General features: G+C 37.8%; 2 protein-coding genes across 2 annotated transcripts in view; both read left to right on the top strand.

Moving 5' to 3' along the window:
- Window positions 1-25,049, top strand: part of LOC308687982 (uncharacterized protein) — a gene marked incomplete at both ends in the record, with an annotated part of 163,079 nt that overhangs the window by 27,596 nt on the left and 110,434 nt on the right. The window lies entirely within an intron of this gene.
- The window catches only part of LOC308687467 (protein NLRC3-like), a 30,518-nt gene continuing 26,301 nt past the window's right edge, over window positions 20,833-25,049 (top strand). Inside the window, exon 1 of the mRNA XM_081360038.1 lies at window positions 20,833-20,898. The gene's annotated coding sequence lies outside the window, so the exon portion shown is untranslated. The remainder of the gene's footprint in view (window positions 20,899-25,049) is intronic.

Raw genomic sequence — 25,049 nt, forward strand, 5'->3', positions numbered from 1 at the left:
TTATATGAATAAAGAAAGGAAGATGTTATGAATGTTAACATTAGACATAGAGATCACAACAGTGTTTTAGCAGCATTTATTTGAACTCTATCAGATTGGACTGGATTGTGCTTAGAATATCTTCGATCTCTGATGATCATGTAGTCGACTTAATATGTTGTTTCAAAATCTACATGTTGAAGAATCAGACGTTTGCTCTTCAACTGTTTGACCAGCAGTCAGATGACCATTAGAAGATTCAGTAATGAACTGACCCCACTCAGTTACAGATGCTGGACTCTTGCATTGTTAATATAAGATCTCAAACAAAAACTGATGCACATCTTGATGGAAATAACATCACAACATTTATTTCCATCAAGAGGTGCATCAGTTTTGTTTAGGATCTTGTGTGGACAATGCAAGAGTCCAGTACTCTGTAAAGTCTCCTCCAGCACATCCCAAAGACTTTCAATGAATTTAAGGTCTGGACTCAGAGGAGCCGATTCATGTGTGAAAACGACTCTTCATGCTCCTCACAACATTCTTTCACAATTTGAGCCTGATGAATCTTATTATTGTCATCCTGGAATATGGCCATGATGTGTCTTCCTACATGATTGTATAAGACATGAAAAGCTACACACTCCATCCATTAGGGTTAGAAGAACTGATGTCAAACATTTATTATAAGAAACAAACAAGTTATCATTTGCTAACAAACAAGTAATCATTACTTCAATTATTACATTGTTTAATTAGCTTAAAGGTCCCATGACATGAAATTTTCACTTTCTGAGGTTTTTTAACATTAATATGAGTTCCCCTAGCCTGTATATGGTCCCCAAGTTTCTAGAAATTTCAATCGGTGTAAATCGAGCTTTTGTTATCTTTCTCTGCCTTTGAGAAAATGGAAGCTCAATCGCGCTGATCTTGAATCTCCTCCTTGTGACGTCATAAGGAGGAATGTTACCTCCCCTGTCTCTGCTTTGCCCGCCCAGAGAATATTTTCCGCACATGAAAAAATGCGCTAGGAAGTAGGAACGCGCGCGCGATTTTAGTTTGTCCACAAGAGATATCATGGCTTTTGCGCGAGCGAAGCATAACACTTGCTCAATAATTGGATGTACAAATGAACACCGAAGGGTTAACACAGAGCTGGGCTTGCTGAACGTCTGAAACTAAAGTCTGGATCACTCTCTTTGGCTCAGCTACACACCTCGGACAAGTAAGTCAACTAATGATATATAAGTGTGTTGCTTTACTGTTTATGGTTGCCTAGACTGTTACACGTAGAATGTGGCTGTCACATTAGCTATGCAGCCATGCAGTTTATGTGTGTGAATACACACACTGTAACGCGAGTGTTTTACACTTCTTTGTTATTTGGATAACCGTTTTCCTGTTGGTTATACGGCGCGCGCGATATCCGCATTTCAAGATCGCAGAGCTTGATGATGTAATTGTAATAAGATAAATTACAGATGTTACAGATCTCTCATGAAAAGGCAACAGTAGGTTAGCGTTAGCTACATGATAATAACTAAACCATCCGAATAAAGTACCGTATCCAGACATAATATTTTAAACTAACCAATCGGAAACGTCCTGCTGGAGCCGCTGAGTCGTTGCTTCTCCATCCGGATCAGATTCTGGGTCAAACTGAAATGCTTGAACGACTGCGTGTCTTCGTGCCATTGCTATATCCAACGTAAACATGCACGGACCGGTACCGTTGCGCAAGATGGTCAAGGCCACACCCACCCTCCACCTTGCGCCGCCTTTCTCCTCCTCATTAACATTTAAAGCTACAGACACCGAAACGGCCTGTCTGAAGGAAGCTCATTCTGGGACTGGCTTGTAGTGGCTATAATTCTGCACCGAGGCTGAATTTTTTAAAAGAGATTTCAGATACAGTACTAGGGACCACTAAGGCCTATATTAAAGCCTACAAAAAATAGCATGTCATGGGACCTTTAAGTGTGATTTTGTATATATACATTTCTGAAATACATAACTTAGACAGTTTCCTCTGATAACAGATCACTCTAAATTGTAATGTGGACTCATGCATTTTCTGTAAAGCTGCTTTGAAACGATGTGTATTGTGAAAAGTGCTATACAAATAAATGTGAATTGAATTTAATTGAATTTAACATGCTAGAAACATAATAATCACTGTGATAATGATTCAATCATAGACTCTTAAGCATTTGACTATTTAAATCCAAACAGAGATTATATGTTTTGGCCGGGCAGTGTGTGTATAAAACAAAGTTCTAATCTGTGGCGACTCAGTCTGTCTTGTGTAGCCTCAAAACAGGTAGAATCAGAAATCATCAGGGGTTATTTTATGGAGAAGTGACAATATACTCAAAAATAAAGAAACTGAGATGTATTTATTTGGGTTCCCACTCATATAAACATTATGGTCAATGAAAGAGCAGATAAACAAACCAAACAAGCCTTAAGAAACAGAAAACATAGATACTGACATTAGTCTCTGAAGATCAGAAGGGAAGATCACTGAATGGAAAGGAATTGTTAAAGAGTGGCAACAGTGGAATCGGGAATATAAAGTTATTCAGAATAGAGTTGGCATTGTAAGAGATAGTAAGAGAAGAAAGAAACATGAAAGAGGAAACAATCATGACAAAGTTAAGAATACCTCATCATATATTTAATTGAACACTTCACATTATAGGGAAACATTCTGGGAAAAACTGGCTTTTGTGACCATTGTCAAATAAACAGTAAAATACTTGCATGTTTTTTTTTTAAGAAAGAGAAAGGACACGATGAAAGAAATAATAATACATTTAAAAATTTAAAAAATAGGAATAACAAGATGTAGAGTAAAGAACACACTGAATGCAGGAGGAGTGGACAAGGCAGAAGAGAACTGAACTGCTTCCTTACAAATATATGAATAATGGAGAGTCTATGACATGCTGCTTTGTATAGGTCTGAGTTAAATAACTCCAGAAGATGGCAGTAGTGCAACACTCAAGCTTCAATCTGCATTAAAAACTCAAAGAAGAAGAATATTCTGTTTGGTCTATCACATAGACAGTAAAAGAAATGGACACAGCGACCCCATTGGATTCAATGGAGAAAGGTGAAGTCAATTAGAAGCACTCTCTTCCTGATGGCTGAGCGTACTGCACAGACTCAAACTGAGCTTGATGACGTAGATGTGACGTGAGCAACCCGTCTGTCTTCTAGTAGCTGTGCCAAGAGAAATCTGAATCATTCCCTTCCAAAACTTGCAGAGACGGAGAGTGTGAGTAGGAGGTGTCCATGAGCTAGGAGCAGGAGCAACTTTTGCTAGGTATTCTGATTAATTATTTTGTCATTTTGCCTCCCCGGCCCCCTGAGCTTCTCCTCCTGTCCATACGGTAATTTCTCTACTGTGCGACAGAGAGTCGCGTGGTTATGACGCAATCGTTAGCCTATTTTTACAAAAACTGCTTCTACGGGGCCATAACGTAAGATACAAGGTAATGGAGCCTTTTAACACATTTTCGTGTTTCTTTAGAAATAAATAATGTTCAAATAGAGTCTTTAAACGCCTCAGATGTAAAGTTATTCGCTGTCAAAGTGACGCCAAAATGAATGGGAGTCAATGGAATGCTAACAGCAGGTGATGGTCTGCTAATCAATGGCGGCGCCCGGGGAAGCTTCAGTTTCTGGCTGATGGATTACCCTCTTGGTCTATCACAAAAATCCACACGAAGCATGAAGCATGATCTAGTGTCTGTACACATTTATACTCCATTAGCGATACAAACAGATGTTGTTCCTTGCCAAGATATAACTTAGATTTGTACTGCAAAAAAATTGCAATATGCATTTCTACTCAAAAGGACTCCACAAACAGCTGAGTTGTTAATAAAAAAAAAAAAAAAGGAAAACTACATAGCCTAAAAGGTAACTGAAATTAGGCCACCATAAAAGCATGTAAAATATTGAAACAGCTGCTGTACCTAAATATGCCTCAAACATTGCAGAAGACCATTAAAAATATTAATCAATGCAAGTATAATGGTTTCTATGCCACCAAATGGTATTCTTCAAACAAGCATCCCCTTTATGGAACATGAACATATATATCCTCAAGTTAGATTTTTTTTAAAGGAAAGAGAAAGAGAGCTTATTTGATTTAGTATGATTAAAGTGAGTGAATGTGTGTGCTTATGTATGAGTGAAGAGTGTATTGTTTGCATGTGCATGGTTGAGTTTGACTGTTTTTTTTTTATTTTCATGTGTGTGTGTGTGTGTGTGTGTGTGTGTGTGTGTGTGTGTGTGTGTGTGTGTGAGAGAGAGAGAGAGAGAGAGAGAGAGAGAGTGGAGAGAGAGAGAGAGAGAGAGAGAGAGAGAGAGAGAGAGAGAGAGGTAATTTGAGTGTGATTAATATTTGTGAGTGAATGTGTGTGCATCTGTATGAGTAAAGAGTGTATTGTTTATTTGCATGTGCATGGTTGTGCTTGCAAGTTCGAGGTTTTTATACATTTTTTTTTTTTTTTTTTTTTTTTTGTGGATGCATGGTTGGGTTCGCAAGTCTGTATGAATTTTTTTATTTGTGTGTGTGAAGGTGTATACAATCTTTTATGTGCATCCCCAAAAACTATCCATAGGCTTTTCACTCAAAGTCTAACACTGAAGACCAATTATTAGACAGTGTACGATTTGCAAAAAAAAAAAGTTTACAGTTTGACAAGAGCACAAGGTTGTGTTTTATTGCGAGTGTACACAAATATAAGTAAACATTTTGCAGTTTGAATGATGTCCACATACTATGTTTTTTATGTTTCCTCTGTTCGATCGCACCCATGCTTCTCTCTCACACACACGCCCACACCCACACACACACGCAACATATTTCAGTATGCAACCAAGCGGCAACATTCTGATCTGAAAAATGAAGCCTACCCGGAAGTGCGAAAAACTGCAATACATCGAAAATCCGCTAGGGGCAGGTCCCAAAAGGGAGCAAATGTCCATAGCCCCCATGTTAAAATGTCCGTTTTCACAGCATAAATTCATGTTTTTACAAGTTGGTCCCATGGACTTTTATTGTATTTTTCGATAGGTTCCGAGTGCCTGACAACTGTGAGGGGGGTGAATTTTTTTCTAACTCGTTAGTTTAGATCGTATTTAGTTATAAAATATATGATAATAAGGGCGTGGTTAACTTTGATTGACAGCTTGATTGACAGCTGACAAGGCAGAGCCACGGAGAATGACAACATAAGAAGCGCCATTTTTTAATACAGTTTACATAATACTACTGTTTCTGTATCATGAAATGTAGTTTTAAGAGTTTTTCAGGCGAGAATGTAGTTGTTTAAAGCTCAAATCTATGGTTTATTTAAAGATTTATGAAAATTTTATCCAGTTGATCCAGCGATGACCGGGCGCTCGGCGCGATGTACCCCGCCTGGAAGAGTCTTACATCGGCTTGACGTTCTGAGGTTTGCCGCCAATGCCGCGGACTCTGGCGTCTCTGTAGTGGTTAAACATGAGATAATTCATCTTGTGTAACGTTATATCTAATGGGCGATTTTTGGTCTCGTGAATCTATATTTTTTTCCCTGGGCAATCGTTTTGGCTGAGGGGAAGTTTCATAACTTTATAAGCTATAACTTTTCCGATGTATGGTTAGACTCGCGCTGACTTTGTATGTTTGACTGAATTGTTTGCTTTATTTGTATAGCTTCTTATACCTTTTACTTATACTTTTATAATGGCTAACATTGATAAAACTGAAATTTAACAAAAAGAGACTGGGTTGAGTTTTTGTCATTTTAAATTTTAATACAACGAAGATGAAATGTAATGTTGTTTACTGCAAAATCTGTTGTTTAGTACAAATGCACATAATGCCTGGACCATAAAATGTTTAATATTTTTATATTATATTTAAAATGAAAAGAGGCAGGTTTTATATATATATATATATATATATATATATATATATTTTTTTTTTTTTTTTTTTTTTTTTCATAAATAGGCAAACGTTATGTGCAGTTGAATATAATCAATATGCGTTGCCTGAACCACATTTGTGTGGCTATAATGTTTAAGATTTCTTTAAATGAAAACGAAAAGAGTTAGTGTGGTGTTTTATAACATATTTTGTTGCCTGAAATATACACAGAGATAACCGGAGTAGCATGCGAGCTGAGTGAAGGTGGGCGGGGTGACGCGCGCTGCGTTAGAAGGTGGGCGGGGTTAGGATTTCCCAAGATTTTCCAAGATGGCGCCGCCCATACCCCCCATAAACGGCTTCAAACCCGTTCTTCAGAAAGTCTATGGGTGACGTCACAGACGCTTTGTCCAGATTTTTTACAGTCTATGTATGCAACTGATACCCGCGTATCTAACAGTAGTTCCGCATTACATTCATTAACTTGCACGTGAGTGTTATTTATTTTCATACCGTGTAAATTCATGTACCAACCGTGACGCCCGTACCATTTCGGTTCAATACAAATACATGTACCGTTTCACCCCTAGTCTGTGCAGCGCCAGTTCCAAGTCAAACAAGCCTGTTAGCACTCTCTGCTTGCCTGCTTTTTGGTGGCACGTGGCTTGCCTGCACGTGGTTAGGTTGCGGTGCGTTCAAAAACAGATATTTATTAAACAGAATACAAGTTATTTCGAGTCATTTAACTCAAGTCCGAAACAAGTCTCAAGTCATGAATATAAAGTCAAAGTCAAGTCAAGTCTTTTATAAATATTTGTCAAGCAAGTCTCAAGTCCTAAAATTTGCGACTTATGTCCGACTGGAGTCAAGTCATGTGACTCGAGTCCCCCACTCTGCCTCAAACTGTGGAATATAAACGTGTTTTCTGGCGTTCAGTCACTGAACATATATACTGTATATTACCATCACTGAGTGTTAAATGCATCAATTCCAAAAGATGTCTTTTTATACAGCAGTGGGTGAGTACTTGACTCTTGTGTGCTGTTTCATACAAGCCTGTATTTCAAAGATCATGTGGTAAATCAATACAATAAGGTCTTAACATTAGTTAATGCATTAGCTATCACAAACTAACAATGAACAATATATTATTACAGCATTTAATAACATTTGTTAATGTTAGTTAATAAAAATGTTCAATTTCATTCAGTTCACAGTGCATTGAGGCCATCTAGTGGCAATAGTCATGAAAATGCCATGTTATTTGAGTTTTTTCCCACAAGAGGTCTACATTATTTTTAACTGAAATGAGCATGTAATTTTGAAATTTAAAGACACCGTAAGATCGTTTTATTAAAATATCCAAAATCCACTAAAACATTGTTATATATGTTGTGTACTTACATTATCCCAAATGTTTCCATCAATCCACAAAAATTAGCTATTAACCAGTGTAACAGCCCGTGTCATTGTGTCGCCTGTCAATGATGTCATTTCACTAATTAATTACTAATCACAACATTAATATGTCTGAGATGTGAGCAATTGTCTCTTTTTTTTTTCTTTTTTTTCCTCTAAAAAAAGCTAAACAGAACTAAGAGTAAAAATGGTCTGTGTTAGTTTAGACTAGTGCCATAGTTTATTCACTCTGCTGTAACCCAGGCTTGACATTAACACTCGCCAACCTGCTTCCTACTTTATATATAATATCAAAATTTTTCAATTGTAGTCTTTTAAAATGGCATAACAATAATAATAATAATAATAAACTGAGTGCAAAATTATAAACTACATGCAATGTAAAATGGTCGAAAACTGATTTTTCAATACATAATCGAGACTGAAATATCTGAAACGTTTCCAATACAGGGTATATGCAGGAATCTTGAAGTTAATTTTAATACCTTTTCAAGACTTTTTCAAGACCTTCTCAATATTTTTTAATACCTCACCGCCACTTCAAGCTGTAACCATTTACATCAGTGATACTTTTAACTTAACAGTTTTAGTTTGTGATAAAGACTATACGCACTACGTAATACGCAATACGCAATGGGACCGCCAGAGCGTACATTGCAGGGCTCGCAAAATTTCTAAATCGCTGGTAGCCCTTCGGGCAGGCACTCTCCAGATTTTGGTAGCCCGAAATGAATTTTACTAGCCCATATAAAAAGACTAAATTTTTAATGTAGAATATTGGTTAGGAGTCAACACCAATGAATCAAAAACTTTTTCAAAACACAAATCAACAAATATGCATCTGATTCTAACTGAACTGAAATTTGTGTGACCAGTATGGAACATGAATCAGTCTGTGTCGGTGGCTCAGCCCCAATGAGGGTATGATAAAAAAATAAATAATAAGTAACTATTTAGTTTAGGGTTTAATGCTCACTATTAACTTGTTTCATTAACATGCAGATGGCAGGGTTTTTTCATCACTAAGGTCCCGAATGTGAGAATGCTAGTTAGGGGGGTTCGGGGGGGTTACCTGAGAAAATTTTGATTTCTCTGATCTACATAGGTGCATTTTAAGATGTTTTGAAGGCCAAAAAAATTGGATAACAATAGCTTTAAAACCATGTAAGTGGGCAGCTGATTATTTTTCTCTCCTCATCAGCATCACACTCCTATTCTCTTTGTTTTCCTCTTGCTCTGTCTCTTCCCATCCTAAAGCTGAGCTTTGACCGATAGAGGCTTTTCATTTTTGTCTGTCAGTGAAAAAAGTAAACAAAGGGTCAACTGATAGGTTGATTTATGAATCATGTTCTCAGATGCATTAATTTACTGAAAACTACTAGGAAAGCTAGGTAGTCTAACTAAGTTTATTGAATTCATTCACAATATGTACACATTCATTAATTGATCTTATTTCTAATACAGGGCTTTATAATCAAAGAGGTCATACATTTAAGGTTATTAGGGGGTTTATTTTTTTTATTTCTCAAATATGTCCATTTCAAGAAGTTTAAAGGCCAAAAAAGGATCAGAAATAGCTTTAAAACCATGTCAGCAGGCAGTAGATGATACCTGCTCTCACTTCTTATCCGTCACTCTTTCTTTTTCTCTCAGTCTCCTCATCTTGCCATCTCTTCAAGTTCTCCCTGTTACTTAAAGCTGAACTTTTTTAATTTACTGAAGACTACAAATTGTATATTAATTCTCAACATGTACACATTCATTATTAATATTGTGCCTATGATGAAAACGGCTTTATAAATGCTAATGTCCCCTCACAATGACAGTAAACTAATTATTAGTCACGTTCTATTTTTTACAGTCTATGGTCACGTTACATAGGCCTATTTTCAGTTCCAAATGGCGAAATTCGACAAAAGTATATTCATTTGCCTGATTATTTTTGTCATTTGTTTCACATTTATGACCTAAAAAAGCTGTCAAATATGAAATGTTTAGTTTAGCTAACGTTACTTACATCTTATCTCGCACTTGACCGTAAACTGAAGCGTCGAGTCGCTCTGCTCAAATTCGCGCTCTGCAGCTTGTAGTGAACATAAAGCCCGCCTACTTGATTTGATTGGTCATCTCAATATTCTGACATTGACGAGCACCGCAGCAGACCAATGAGACTCAGATGAACACACACACACACACACACACACACTGGCCTGGCCTGTCCTCTCTGTTTCTGACGTGCTCGGCGCCGCTTCGGATTGAAGACGAAGAACGCGCTGAATATGATTATAACAAGACTGAAGCGAACACTATTTCCGATAGCCTGTCGGGCTGGCAGGTTATGCATTTTGGTAGCCCGACTGGAAAACACAATAGCCCCGGGACGTCTGGTGGTCTCAGAGGCAATTTACGAACGCACCCACAATAGCCTAGTTTTTTATGTACCTGTTCGTTTAAAAAAAAAAAGAAGACTAAATTCACACACGTTTACGATGTTTTTGGGATACAAACTGTTGGACAGCTAATTCAGAAAAAATACTTTCAAAATGTAAGACTTTATAAAGCCGTGATAAGACTTTTTAATACTTTTTAAGGGTCTTAATTTTCACAAAATTGATTTATCACCTTTTAATACTTTTCAAGACCCCGCGGATACCCTGCAATACTCATTTACCGCAGAACAGATACACGATATCATCTGCGCTTTCTCGCTCTCTCATATCTCCGACAGTGAGTTACACACAAACCCGCCTCCACTCACTCGTTTCATTTGCTCCGGGTGAATATTGTTGGCGTTACAGGGCTTGAATTTCAGTTTGGGTTTATGCGTACTGTGCATTTCATACTGATTCAAGCTGATTTTGTGCTCACACTCAAAGTGCGCACACATAAAGCCTCCTCTCAGTATTAAGTACTCAGTCTTTTTTCACTGCTTTCTGCACTTAAACAGTCAAATACACACAAAATAATGTCAAAATGCCGCTCTTGGTGAGCATTTATAGAAACACAGTCAGTTATATTTTAAATGTAAACAGTTGAGAAAGAAAACGCATGTGTGACAGTATAATGGTTCTGTGTGTCAGTTCTTAAAGTGACAGTAGCCTAATATTCCTGCTGTCAAATTATGCGATAATGTTAAAAATATCTATAAGGCAGATTTTCCCCATGGTATCGATGTCAAAATTGTAGCCAGTGAAAATGGAACAATACAACAGTTACAATGCAAATATTATGATTACAGATTAAATAACATCAAAAGACACATTTAATATAACCAAATTATGTTTATTTTCAAATTAAACATCACAACAGACACTTATCACTCAGTTTAGGGCTTTCAAATATCACAGTTTACTTAACAATTTACATTAAAATTTACATTTTACATTTACTTTACATTTACTTTAAATAATATTTATTTTTAAGCATCATTACACATCATATAGCCTATTGAATGAACTGATAAATAGAATTATGTACAGAAGTCTATTATGACATCATATCTCAAACTCTAATATGAATACAATAAGTGAAGTGAACTTTAACAGATATACCTTGCTCAGAATGATCACTTATTTTGTTCCAATGCATCTTTACAGAGAATATGACTCTATGTGTACACAACACACTGTAATATGAATAAACAAAGGAAGACGATATGAATGTTAACATAAGGCATACAGTAGTGGTCACAAAAGTGTTTTAGCACACAAAAGCATTAGTTTGAGCTGTATCAGACTGGAGGGTTCATGCTGGATTGTAATTTGAATATCTAGTTCCTCTTCGACCTCTAATGAGCATGTAGCGCCTCCTTCTGGACAAAGACGGTCAAATAAACAAATAGATTTGTGTAAGTAAGAGATAACAAGAGCTGATCTATTTATATATTATTATTTTTATATTATAATGAAAATTAAAGTGTAAAGCTAGACTCCAAAAACTGTTTGACTTCAAAAACTACTTCAGATTCATGTTGCTGCATCAGACACATCAGCTTTCTTTGTTTCACACAATTATGAACTCAGCAACAAATCACAAGAGCATATACTGAGTCAGACACTGTAGTTGGACCACAGGCCATAAAGATAGGAATAAAAACAAAAACTGATGTTCAGCACATGTTGTCAGTTGGTGCCATAATTTGTTGTAGGCACAATATGGACTTGAGGTATTTTTAGTTTGTCATTACATGTTAACTGTTCGTGTTAACATGTTAACTGCATCAAGCCAAAATGGTGACTTGTTTAATAATTAATTAAAATTATTAACCCATTAATAATTCACTGGAATGCACGAAGAATCTGTCATTTTCTCTCCTCAATCCTAACATCTCTTCTATCCAGGTTTGTTTTCACAGGTAAAAACAATTTATTATCTGTCAAAATTACGGAAATCACTTTGAAATAGTATTATCACGCATTGCAGAAGTTAATGAACATTTTTAATTATGTTACATAATATAGATATTACTGCCCAGTCAACACTTTGATCTCACAGTGATGTCACCATGTGGTCACACCGTCAGCAATCTGAGTTCACAGTGATCTAAAAGTGTAACCTCACAGCGCTCTCACTGTGTGCTCAAACTGTGTCCACATGGTGACATCACTGTGAGATCAAAGTGTTGACTGGGTTACTATCCAAACAAAGATGCTACAAACATGTAGCATGAGCAAATTTTTTTTTTTTAAGAAAAAGATTTAAAGCAAAAACAGAATGGTCTGACATTCGATTTGTAAAATTGTTACTAGGGCTGGGAAAAAATTAATCGCGATTAATCGCATCCAAAATAAAAGTTTGTGTTTGCATAATATATGTGTGTATACTGTGTATAATTATTTTGTATATATTAATACACACATATGCATGTATATATTTAAGATTTTTATTTATTTATATATAAATTATTTATATTTATATATAATATAAATTATGTATAAATGTATATACAGTATATACATGCAAATATTTCTAAAATAAATACATGCATATGTGTGTATTTATATATACAAAATAATTATACACAGTACACACACATATAATATGCAAACACAAACTTTTATTTTGGATGCGATTAATCGCGATTGACGCGAATTTTTTCCCAGCCCTAATTTTTACATAAGACACCTGCAAAAAAAAGAAAAAAGAAGACGAGCTATAAACCCCCACCCCCAATTCAATTAATATTTACTTCTTCCAATATTTTGAGCATCACGAACAGTGAGCTTGTTGTGCCTAGTACAGTATTTGCTCTGCTAGAACGTCTCTGTTCTTCTCTCTGCGTCCGTCTTCAGCTTGTCCCATCTCTGGCCTGTGTTAACGTCCTGTTTACAGACTTTGTAATATTTCCACACAAATTGTATTTTGGGAAGTTATTGTTATACAGTTTGTGTGCAAGTCCGGTATAGAGATCGACCAAAATAAATCTAAAAAACTATTTGTGGCCTGCCGATCAGTGCATCTCTAAAAAATACAGAATAAAGAATATTTGAAAATGTGTTAAATATAATTTAATGTCAGCCAACAGTTTCATGAAAACAACAAAATCCATTCATAAATAAAATAACCCATGAAAAAAGACCTCCAAAATGGAGGTTTAAGTTTAAATAAAATTAAATGAACTCCCTTATATAGAATAAAACAAACTGTAATAGGCTAAATAGAAGAAGGTAACGAGTATTGTATTTTGCCAGATTTTACAGTGTAAACACATTCAAGCGCGAATGAGAATTGTTTCGAGGGGGATGCCAGGTGTGCGGAAAAAATGTATAAAAAAAAATTAATAATCCCAATATTTAAAATCAAAAACCAACCCACCGAACAAATATTAAAATATTCGGGTCCAGCCCTTGTAAATAATCATAAGCGGACGTGTGTGAGGCTGGGCAAGGCTTCAGACTAGCATGACACTTTCACACTCAAACCACTGCCTGCTGCTGGTTGCTTTTAGAGGGGAAAGCTGCTCATAACTGCTGGCCTGGGATCAGCTTTATCCATAATAAGAGCATATTGGTGATTTGGCAAACAATCCAGTGTTTGCGCTCTGGAGAGCATCAAAGCGCCAATCAGAGGTGTTTGAATGGTATGGTTTATATTACAACAATTTTCACCATGAGACATGCTGCGCTATACACTCTAAAAAGAGATGTGTTAAAAAACAACACACATCATGTGTTGATGGTATTTGACACATGTTGTGTATATTTTAACACACAATGGGTCTCATTCATGAAACATTCGTAAATATACGAGTAAATATGTGAGTGATTTGGGCGTAAATAGACATTCCCGAAAATTCTTCTCCTGATTCACAAATACTTCGTAAACGTCAGATTTGATAGTGAAATGTGTGTGTGTGTTAATGAATTCCAATCAGTCGTAAATGGGACGCGCGTGCACGAAGGATTTCAACATGTCTTCTCAAAAGCGAATGAAGAAGAGAAATTTCTCAGATGCAGAAATTGAAGTTTTATTATCAGAAGTTCATTCAAAACGCCACATTTTATTTTCAAGCGCACATAGTGGCGTATCAGGTCCTAAAAAAAAGGATTTTTGGCAGCATATTACAGATGCAGTTAATGGAGTTTCATCTGTTAATCGAACAGTCCCAGAAGTGAAAAGAAAATGGTTCGACATGAAGCTTGGCTGCAACACTTGTGACTTGCGGAATTGTAAAAAATAAATAAAAATAATAATAATAATAAACAGCTTGAATATAAAAAAAAAAAAAAAAAAGACTTGCGGACTTGTATTCCGTTTGCAGATGCTATTACTGGCTCTCATAATAAAAGTAAAAAGAAAAACCGTATGTAATTACTATATATAATATTTTTTTTCAAAATGCTGTGTAAATATGTACCCGATTAAGGTGAATTAAAATGCAGCCTCATTAATGAGCAAAACGTTCGGATGTTAAACGCACTATTTACGCGTGGCTGGGAGCAGGTGTAGATTTCTTTCGTACCAACTAACATTTGGAAAATACGAACATTTTAATGAATCCGAAAATTTACGCCAGAACCACTTTACACACGATTTATAACTAACAGCACATAAATAAATTAAATGCAAACCATCCATATACTCATAAACTTGATCAGATCAGCACTTGCTGCTTATGACATCATCAAGAAACATCTGATCATATTTTCTCTCGTCATAACAAATGTATTTGATTAAAATACAGTTATAGCAGCCAAAGAAAAACTAAAAGAAGAGTAAAGGGTCAAGAGCTCAAATAAAGGAGCCATTATTCACGATTCTGGTGACTTCAAATAAAACATTCAGTGAAACATCAACATCTAAACCTCAGTTAATTCTCAATAAGAGCTTGTCTATGTAGACTCATGATGTCTAATGCCTGGCTCACACTACAGGAGTTTTAGGCCGATTTATGCCCGATTTACCCCTCCCGAGAATCTGAGAAAAAATCTTGTCGAGGACCTCGATCGGTTCCGATGTTCGGCGCAGATTATCTGGTAATGTGAGGCGTTCACAGATCGAATCTTGCCCCTCCCGATCTGTTCTCACACAAATCGGGCTCGCCCCGATCATATCAAACATGTTTGATATTTATCGGGATGAGCAAGATTGTGATTACGTCAGTGCTGTCAAAAAGACAGCAGGGCTGTCGTGCTGAAGGAATTTCCCTTGAGATAATTTTGAATGACTCAACTCGATATGCGTTATCATCTCCATTTATTTATTGCTAAATAATAAGTATTACGCTGTGGTCAGCAGGCACAAAGGCGAGTAACGTTACATGTTCAGTAATAAAAAAACCGAAACTAAAAAGCGTGTTAAAACGAAATGGATTTCAAAATCAATGCACGCGTCGCCGGATTTAAAAATGCACATCTAGCTTGTTGCACGCACACATATTATGTCGAAATAACGATAGTAGGCTATATTATGTTAACATTATTAGCCTAATAATAATAAATCTTTAATCAATATTTGATTGAATGCTGAATGTTGTGCTTGGTCAATTTAATAAAATGAATAGGCTACTTTAATTGTGACAATTAAAATGATTGAATATTAAATATTAAGTGGACAATTTTTGCAATAGTATTTATATGTTATATATCTAGCACCCCCTCAGCACCTGCGTTAAAAAAATATCTCGCACCGCCCCTGGCCCACGTATTAAAAAAATGGTCGGGTTTAAATCGGGCTCGGGCTCATAATTACAGTTATGTTAATGTGTTGTGTTGTGTCGGGCCGGGCCGGGCTCTGACACAACGTGCATGGGCTCGGGTAGGGGTCGGGCTTGATTTTTTTTGGGCCCGATTTAAGCTCTTAACTCAAAGTACCGGTAGGTTCAAAGTCTCTGTGCGTGTGTATGTGCGTGCATGCGTGTGTGTCTCATGGCAATGCATATCCCATATGTTTCCATGATTTTACACTTCAGATCTGCTGCGTGAGATCACGTGAGGCGCTTCCTCTGGCACGATAATCTTAATAACATTTTGTAGTGTGTGGTGCACCGCGATTTTCAAACCTTGTAGTGTGAGCATGTTTAAGATTTGGGGGAAGAAAATCTGCAAAGATTCTCCTTAAGTGTGTGCTTCAACCAGATTTCAAAATCGGTTAGGATTTTAAAACTCCTGTAGTGTGAGCCAGGCATTAAACGTCCAAATGTTCAAACAAACTCTTTATTAAACGTCACTGGACTCCATAAACACAAGTTAACAATACGTTTCAGTGTTCGTCCAAACACTCAGTTGTAAAAACACAGGAAGTGACTCTGGCAAATACACACTGACTACAGTCACATGTGACACATATCTGACACAAGTTGTGTAACTATAACACATTAGTGTGTAAAAGGTTTCAACACACTTCTGTGTAAGAGGAATAACACATTAGTTGTGTTTAAGGTAATACAAAATGTGTAGTCCTTATAAACACAGAGATGTGTTAAGAATCGACACAGGTTGTGTGTTAAATTTGACACAATATGTGTTGTCCCTGAGCACACACACTACATGTGTTAAAATCTACACAACATGTGTTGTCCCTGAGCACACACACTACATGTGTTAAAATCTACACAACACGTGTTGTCCTTGAGCACACACACTACATGTGTTAAAATCTACACAACGTGTAATTTGTGTTAAAATGACTTACACAGTGAATGAGTTAAAATTAACACAAAACTAGTAGTCCTGGAGCTCACCCACGGATGTGTCAAAATTTAACACAGGTTGTGTCATTTTTAACACATTCTTTCTAATGGTGCGTTCACACCGAACGCGAATAGCGCGTCAGGCGCGAGTGATTTCAATGTTAAGTCAATGCAAAGACGCGTTATGCGCGTAAAAATTCCTGCGGCGCGAATGAGGCGTAGAGCGCGGATACGCGTCAAGTTCGCGCGAATGGCGCGAATTGAGCGTCTGGCGCGTTAAGCGCGTTACGCGCAAATGATTTTATTAGTGCTTTTTGTGCATTCACGCGTTTGACGCGAATTCGCGTCTGCCGCCCAAGTTGAAAAATCTGAACTTCTGCGTCAATTCGCGCCGCGTTAACCAATCAGGAGCCTGCTTGCTGCTGTCACGTGGTGAAGTGACAGTTTATAATGTTATTTCATGTTTGGCCTCAAATTATTTTGTAATATGACTAAAATGCACAACAAAGCAAATCTTTCACATAAATACTCGATTTCAATATATGAGAGATACTCATTTTGTATTGAATGCAATTTATTCCATATCTATTCTAGATTATATGAAACATTATTAATCTAATGTAAACACAATTTAGTGTATACAAACTAAAAAAAAAAATCACAGGACAGGTTTCACTTTTGGAGGCTGGCTCCATTTATTATCAAAACAAAAATAAATGACAGATTAGGTGGGTGCGGGTGAGGGTGAACCTCGCGCCGGGTTGTACAGCGCAGGCTCGTCAGGCAGCGACCACTCGAGGCCGAGGCCTTATACGGCCTACGCTGTCCTCGTCAGCGTCCTCACCGTTAGGTCCACCAAACCTAGCTCCTGGAGCAAATTGTGAAACTCCTGAAACCCTCCGGAGTGTCTGGTGGACTTGAGTACAGCGACGATGTCCCCTACGCAGCTGTTTCTGCTCTCCAGAGCATATACGAATGGTGACTCTCTCGATTAATGCTAACGCTAATGCTCGATAAACATCTAAAAAAGATGGCCGCCAACGGCCGTTGGCGGTTGCACCTTTACAGTATACAAGCTGCAGGAACTACACCTGAAGGAACCAGTTTATTACTTTTTCATTCAAATTCCACAAATAGATCTCAAAAACATCAGTTTTTTTACTTGAAATTTAAAAATGAAATGAATATCTTAATTAAATATCTTGATGTCCTGTATTATAAAGGCAGTACATAGATGAATATGTATTAAATTGCAAGTGATGCCATACTTAATATTTGCTGTAATATTTAATATAATATTAAAGAAGTTCTGAACTCTAAGGACAATACGTTCAGTGTAGTTGTGTGTTTCCATTGTTGATCTGATCTAGGTTCAGTCCAGATGTTGAATTCATGAGATCTGGTCTCTATCACCTGTCACAGTTTATACAGGGATCAGTCCAGACCATCAGAAGACTTTGACAGTCCTCAGTGCAGCAAGAGATCTAGAACACACAGAGTCATGAGAGAATCCAGTTCTGCTGGTTCCGCTCACTGCACTGTTAGACCTTACCGGGTTTTTTTACAGTAAAATACTGGCAACACTGTTGCCAGTAATTTACTGTTAATTGTGCAGTTCTTTGCTGTAAAAATGCACTAAAACTCAAGTTAACTAATTTCACTTGCAGAAACCGACTGCCTTAAATTGACCAACTGTCATTTAAATGTATTAACTAAAATTTATAATGCATTAATAACGTGAGCAAAATATTACTGTGAACTTATTTCATTTGAAACCACAACAAAACTTTTGTAAAAAAGGAGATTTCCACTGGACCAGCAACTACACAGTCACCGCCTGTTAAATAAAGCAACATGCAGCAAATCAACAATGTTTGGTGATCTTCTCCTTGGACTGAAGCACAGGCTCTACTCTTCTGCACAATGGTGACCCAAAAAATACATTTTACAGTAAACTACTGGCAACAGTGTTGCCAGTATATACCTGATTTATGATTTACAGTTTATTACTGTTAAAATACATTTTGTGGGTGTGTATTTTTATCTTACACTGTTAACCCTTTCAACCCCACAGGGAAATCCACACTACAAAGAGTAAAAGTAACATTGAGACAGTGTTGCAGTGAGATAATTAAGGGAATGTGTAAGTGATTGTTGAGCATTAGTGATGAACACCTGCTGTTAGAACAGAAAATAGAGAAACACAAGACCTTCAACTGACTTCCAGCCATTACACATTATTACACTTATTATTAACCAGTATGACTTTATTTCATACATCTACAGAAGTTGTTATTAAGATGTTTAATTGAAAATGTTTGGTTTGAAGTTACCATTATAGAGATCGGTGCTTGCTTTAGTTGGGATGCTGATGCTATAACATTAGTTTTTCTTTTACTGCTTGAGCTGTGTTGTTGCAAGTCACACTTGTGCACACACAGTTTATGAATGATTGCAGTTATAATGATTATGATGACAAAATCATCATATTGCCTGTTCATTCACTAAGGAATTCGTTCTAAATTAAAAGTGTTACATTACCACCACTGTGAAACCACAACAATAAATTACAATGATTCATTCAAACAAAGCTACACTGTCTTTTAGAAACACAGAGATATCACAATTTAGCACATGAATCTCAACAACGGTGGCAATATATATTTTTTATTCATGCAGCAGTGCATGCTGGGAGTTTTATATTATCCTGGAACCCAGCATGTATTGCGACATGAAACTTTTGATTGTCACCATTGTTGAGATTCATGTGCTGATTGTTGATATCTGTGTGTGTCTGAGTCAAGCAGGAGTTTTGTTAATGCACTATATGATTATGATATTCTTCAGAAGACCTTATTACAGAAGTATTGATTTTATGTTGTAGATTTACAGATATATGCTAAATATGAAATACCCATAAATTCAAAGAATAAATACAGAAAAGATCAGAGAATCAGACATGTCCAGGATGATTGTGACATTATCACAAAAGCCAAAACCACCTGATCATCTTCCTCTTGGCTCTTTCTTGCCATAGCAAATGTGTTTCATAAACTCACTGTTACAGCAGCCAGAGAGAAATGAATGGTAAGAAGTCAAGGGACAAGTGACCAACTAAAGCAAATACTGATCTCCATCATGGTGACAACAAACTTTATTATTAACTATATCTCTGTTAATTCTCAACAAGAACTTTTGTACATGTATGAAAGAAATAATGTTAAACTGGTTTCACACTCAGTGTTCCTGGAAGTCAATTGTAGTTTTTGTGTTTCTCTTTTTTCTGTTCTTGTTTCTCTGTCCTTCAGTGATTCTGCTTATCAGGTGTTCATCAGTGTCTCAATTCACTCACTTCTTTTCATTCACTCTGTCAAGGGGACTATATTAGTGAACTAATGTAGGGAATAGGGAATGGGGGTATAGGGTGTGATTGGGAAAACAGCCTCTGAGTGTCGACTTTGAGCACTGTTAATTCACAGTATATTCCTGTAGGCTAGTTTTGTTTTCTACGGTATATTACTGTTTTAATGGAAAATGGTATGATATTGTCAGAATTTGGCCTTTTTTTACAGCAAGGGTTAACAGTGTGTTACAAACAAGCAGCCCGGCTGAATGAGACTGGAGTCCTGCAGAAACCAGTAGATGATGCACTACAGAGAGTCAAAAACCAACACAAAAACAGCATGAAGAACAAGTATGCTATAATATTAGAGGGAATGAAACATTAAAGAGAATGAAACCCTTCTGTACAGGATCTACACACAGCTCTACATCATAGAGGGAGAGAGAGAAGGAGTGAATAAAGAACATGAGGTTTTACAGATGGAGGAAACAACTAGAACAGAAAAAATGGCAGACTTTACCTTTGAGGTAAGAGAATATGGCAGAGTGGAAGACTATGAAAAAATTACACTTCAGACTTCTTAGACGTATTTGTTATTTACTATAGAAATAAAGTTTTGTGGCACATTTATTATTTTATGTATTTTATAATTATTTTTATTTTGCAGTTTTAGCCCATGTGATCTCCATGTGATAGTGTCAGCCACTAAGGATAGATTTTGTTACAAAAATAATTTAAATCATAAATCGACCTTAAAGATAATTCTGGTAACTTTAAGATATTTCAGAAGCAGCATTCTAGCTATTTAAAATGTAAAAAAAGAAGAAGAAAGAAAACAGTCAGAACACAGCACACTGTGTCTAAATCGATCAAAGCACACCGATCAAATACATCTATTTATTTGTTTTTTTCATAAGTCAAATTTTTTTTTGAGAGGGGACTGCGTGATTTTTTTTAACAAACTAAAGCTTGAAACAACGCAGCAGACACTCTTTGTGGGCGGGGTTTAATTCACCTCTTCAAACCGAAAGTGGAAGTGGAGTCCTCGACAGACGACATTTTCAAGATAATATTAACCACAACCTAAAATACCATCACGTAAGTTCCTTATTTCTTTTCTTTTGTCTAAAGAGAACTTCTTTGTTTATGAATGCATAATTCATGTCAAGCTACAGACAAAACGTGACAACATTTACTGTTATTTCCTGATTTAGACTTCCTGGAATGTAAACTGATGTATGGTTTATACTATTATCATTTAAATTAGCTTTTTTCTCTAGAAGGGACATTTCAATATAATTTTGAAATTATACTGAGCCACTTAATGATTTTGGGTCACTGGTCGTGTGGTTATATTAATCCTATAGCTTTGGTTTGCTATAAAATCTATTTTTACTATAAAAGTTAATTTCTAAAGAGACGTCGTGGTGTGAAAATCTGTACTACTGCCAGTATAGAGGAGTGTAGTTTAGCGGTGAGTGCAGTAGTTGGATATGAGAATGTTTTATCGGCGTCGCGAATGAACAACGTGGTTGTTTTGTTTATTAACCCTCTAGGGTCTGAGGTGTTTTCTGGGCCCTGGACATTTGTGCTTATTTCTGTTACTTGTGACATTTTCATGGCTAAAGTCTGATTACACTGTATTCAGCACAAACTCTGCAACAATAATATGTAAGCAGCATTTATGTAAAAGTTTGGAGTTTTGAGATAAAGATGTTTATACTGACGTTAATTGTCACATGAAACCCATACTGATTATTTCTTCACAATACGTTTGAAAATTGTATCAAGTAGCCTAGAATATTTGCTTCAAAACTATGTGAAAATCATCCTGTTGTCACGTGACAGTCAGTAGCGGAGATAGCGTGGGTGCTTGGGTGCGGCCACCCCAGGGCCCCGTGCCAATTAGGGGCCCCTCAAACGCCGCCGATCTTGCATCACTGGACAGGAACGGTGTTCTTCTTGATAGCATTCTTTAAGCACAAGACACGAGAGAACACGTCTGCATGCCCGCTGTTTTCTGTGCTGCTCACTCACAAAGCACGAAAAGAGCCGCCTCTCATATAGTGCACGGACACATACACAATTATATCTCACAATTATCCTTCTAGTTAATTTATAGCATCAAATAAACATGAATAAACATTAGAAGAATTGTTGTTTCAACTATGGAAATTCAACCTTTATTCAAGTTCAAATATCCCCGTAAACAGTCGGTTTTGTCTTAAAAGGTTATGTCAATTGAATCAGTGCACTGACAGCATATACTCGCTGCTACCATTAATGTTGATCAAAGAACAAAAGAAAAACAAAATCACTCACTGAACTTTTCTAACTTTAATTAGCTTAATATTTTATGTGCCTATTGTTGTTCGGTGATGACTGCTTCAACTGCAACATGAGTCTGTGCATGCGACCTTGAGATGCATTCCCTGTCAAACATAATTTATCCTTATTTTCGTAATTTTGTTAAAAAAAAAATTCTGGTTTTCTTGATCTTTATATGATTTTTTTTTAATTATTATTCGTATGCTATTCGTTGTTATACAATTTGTTCTGCAGAAGAAAAAAATTAACTATCCTGTTAATTCAGAATAGAAGAGATAGCCCATCCAATTTAATATAAATAAAAGTAATATAATAAAAGTTTAATCAGAAAAACAAACAGTAGAAGTAACTTTACCCATTTCTGAATATTAATTTAAATGTTGCACATAATAAATAGGCCTAATCAAAAAGCACAAACATGACCATTGCAATTAAAATTAAAATTTGTTATATCTAAACATATGAAGAAATTACATTGCTTTGAATAGGCTATCTCATGCACGGTTTCGGAGTTTACAATGTTGGCAGCTCCGTTACAGTAGGCTATATTGGGAACATCTGAATGTGCAGAATCTGTCCGTGATGCTGAAACATTTTTACTTGACTGGCAAACTGTTTTCTTTGTTCGTCAATACAAACTTGTCAAAAATTTTGGCTTTTCTTTGTGTTTTAACATATAAGCTTACTTGGCTCAACAAGTGACACATTATTGCATACGCATTCATCAGATATGTTACGTTTTTTTTTTTTTTTACGGTTTTAATTTTAAAATGACTTGGTAGCAGAGGGCCCCATGATGAAGCTCTGCCCCCACTGTACTGAGAGTCTAGCTCCGCCCCTGGTGACAGTGTTTGTTTGTATTTTCTTAAGTCACATGTCTTCCTTTGTTCTGTTTTCCCGCCCCTCATCTGTTTCCTTGGTAACACTCATTAGTTCATCTGTCACACCTGTTTACCTCATTAGTCTTGTCAACTGTGTCTCGATTTCCTGATCTGTTTACCCATGTATTTAAGCCCTATGTTTTGCCTTGTTCATGGTCCGATCTCCGTCCTACTAAGTGTGTGTGAACCTTCTGCCTGTCTGTACCTGTTTGAATTATATTGTTAGTTATAGTTTGCATTGGAACTTTTGATTCTCCCTCGTCTTCTTCTGCCTGCACCACACCATGACACCTCTGTATTCATTCAGATAAAACGTCTCGGTTACGTATGGTAACCCTCATTCCCTGAGTCCAGGGAACGGAGACGCCTCGTCGGGGGAGTTCCCCTGACGAATTGGGATCACGCTATGGAGACCAATTGCCTACGAGTGAATTAAAACGAGCCAATGAAAATTGGCATGCAGGATTTGCATTCCGCAACCCGCCTACCAGCGCGGGTATAAAAAGGCGGAAGCAACGCATGCATAGTGCTTTTCGCTGAGGAGCCGAAGGGTGTCCAGTCCTCCGCGAAGGTACAGCAACATGGCGACGGGACGAGGCGTCTCCGTTCCCTGGACTCAGGGAACGAGGGTTACCATACGTAACCGAGACGTTCCCTTTCGTCAGCAGGGAACTCCGACGCCTCGTCGGGGGAGTTCCCCTGATGAATTGGGATCCCTACCAAAACGCCATGGTGCTGGCCCCTTCCAGCGCCCAGCTAAGCTACAGCCCTGCAGCAGTTTCCAGAAATTTTGCGGGAGCTAGCTAGGGAATCACACTGCTGTTCCGCAAGACCCAATCAGTGGATATTGGATAACACCGGGAAAGCGTGCCCGACCCCAAGGAAAATAATAATGGGGGGGGGACGCTGCGGAAGCTGAGGCAGCCTAGAGGAAGGCCCTCAAATACACATATGTACTAACCACGTAGGGTAGTGAAACATATGGCAGTCCTTGAAGGTAGTCCCAGTCCGGAGGAGTGAGGAGCGTACTCAACAGGGACAACAGAATGAGTCTGTCAAGGGGAAGACAAGGCTGAACTGCACGTGGCACTCAAGGGTCGCCACAGGAACCACTGGAAAAGGCACCCAGTCTACTAGCAACTCCTTACTGAAGGTAGCAGACCTGGTGCCGGGCAGTCCGCAATGCCTGGCACCGAAGGGGGTGATGGAGGAACTCACGAGGTTAGCCGTTTGTTGGGTAACCAATGGAGCCAAAAGACCCACGTACGCCGCTCACGGAATGGCGTCGCAAGCCGACAAACCTATTCCCTCTAATTCCTGGCCGTAGCAAGTACTCGGGAGGAAACAGGTTCCACACGTAGGCTATAAATCCTAGCGAATGTGTTCGGTGTTGCCCAGCCCGCAGCTCTACAAATGTCTGTTAGCGAGGCGCCTTGTGCCAGAGCCCAGGAAGCGGCAACACTCCTAGTGGAGTGAGCCCGCAACCTGGGTGGGCAGGGCTCACCCTGGGACTCATAAGCCCTGGTTATAGCATCCACTAGCCAGTGGGCTAACCTCTGCTTGGAGGACAGCCTTCCCCTTCTGCTGGCCTCCACAACAAACAAAGAGCTGATCTGAGGTCCTGAAGCTTTGCGTTCTGTCTATATAAATCCGGAGGGGCCGGACGGGACAGAGAAAAGCAAGGGCTGGGTCTGCCTCCTCCTGGGGCAGCGCTTGCAGGTTCACTACCTGGTCCACGAAGGGAGTGGTAGGAACCTTGGGCACAAATCCGAGCCGGGGTCTCAATATAACACGAGAAAGGCCAGGCCCGAACTCTAGGCACGATTCGTCAACCGAAAATACCTGCAGATCCCCTACCCTCTTGAAGGAAGCCAATGCTAACAGAAGCGCTGTCTTAATGGACAGCAAATTAAGCTCTACTGTCGGCAAAGGTTCAAAAGGAGGAGTTTGGAGCACTCTAAACACTAAAGTTAAGTCCCCGGGGACATGAACGGCACAAAGCGACCTCAGATGCTTCTGACTCTATAAGAGGAGGTGGGA

The sequence above is a fragment of the Scardinius erythrophthalmus genome (assembly GCF_964197995.2).
Source record: "Scardinius erythrophthalmus genome assembly, chromosome: 3".
Classification (NCBI taxonomy): domain Eukaryota; kingdom Metazoa; phylum Chordata; class Actinopteri; order Cypriniformes; family Leuciscidae; genus Scardinius; species Scardinius erythrophthalmus.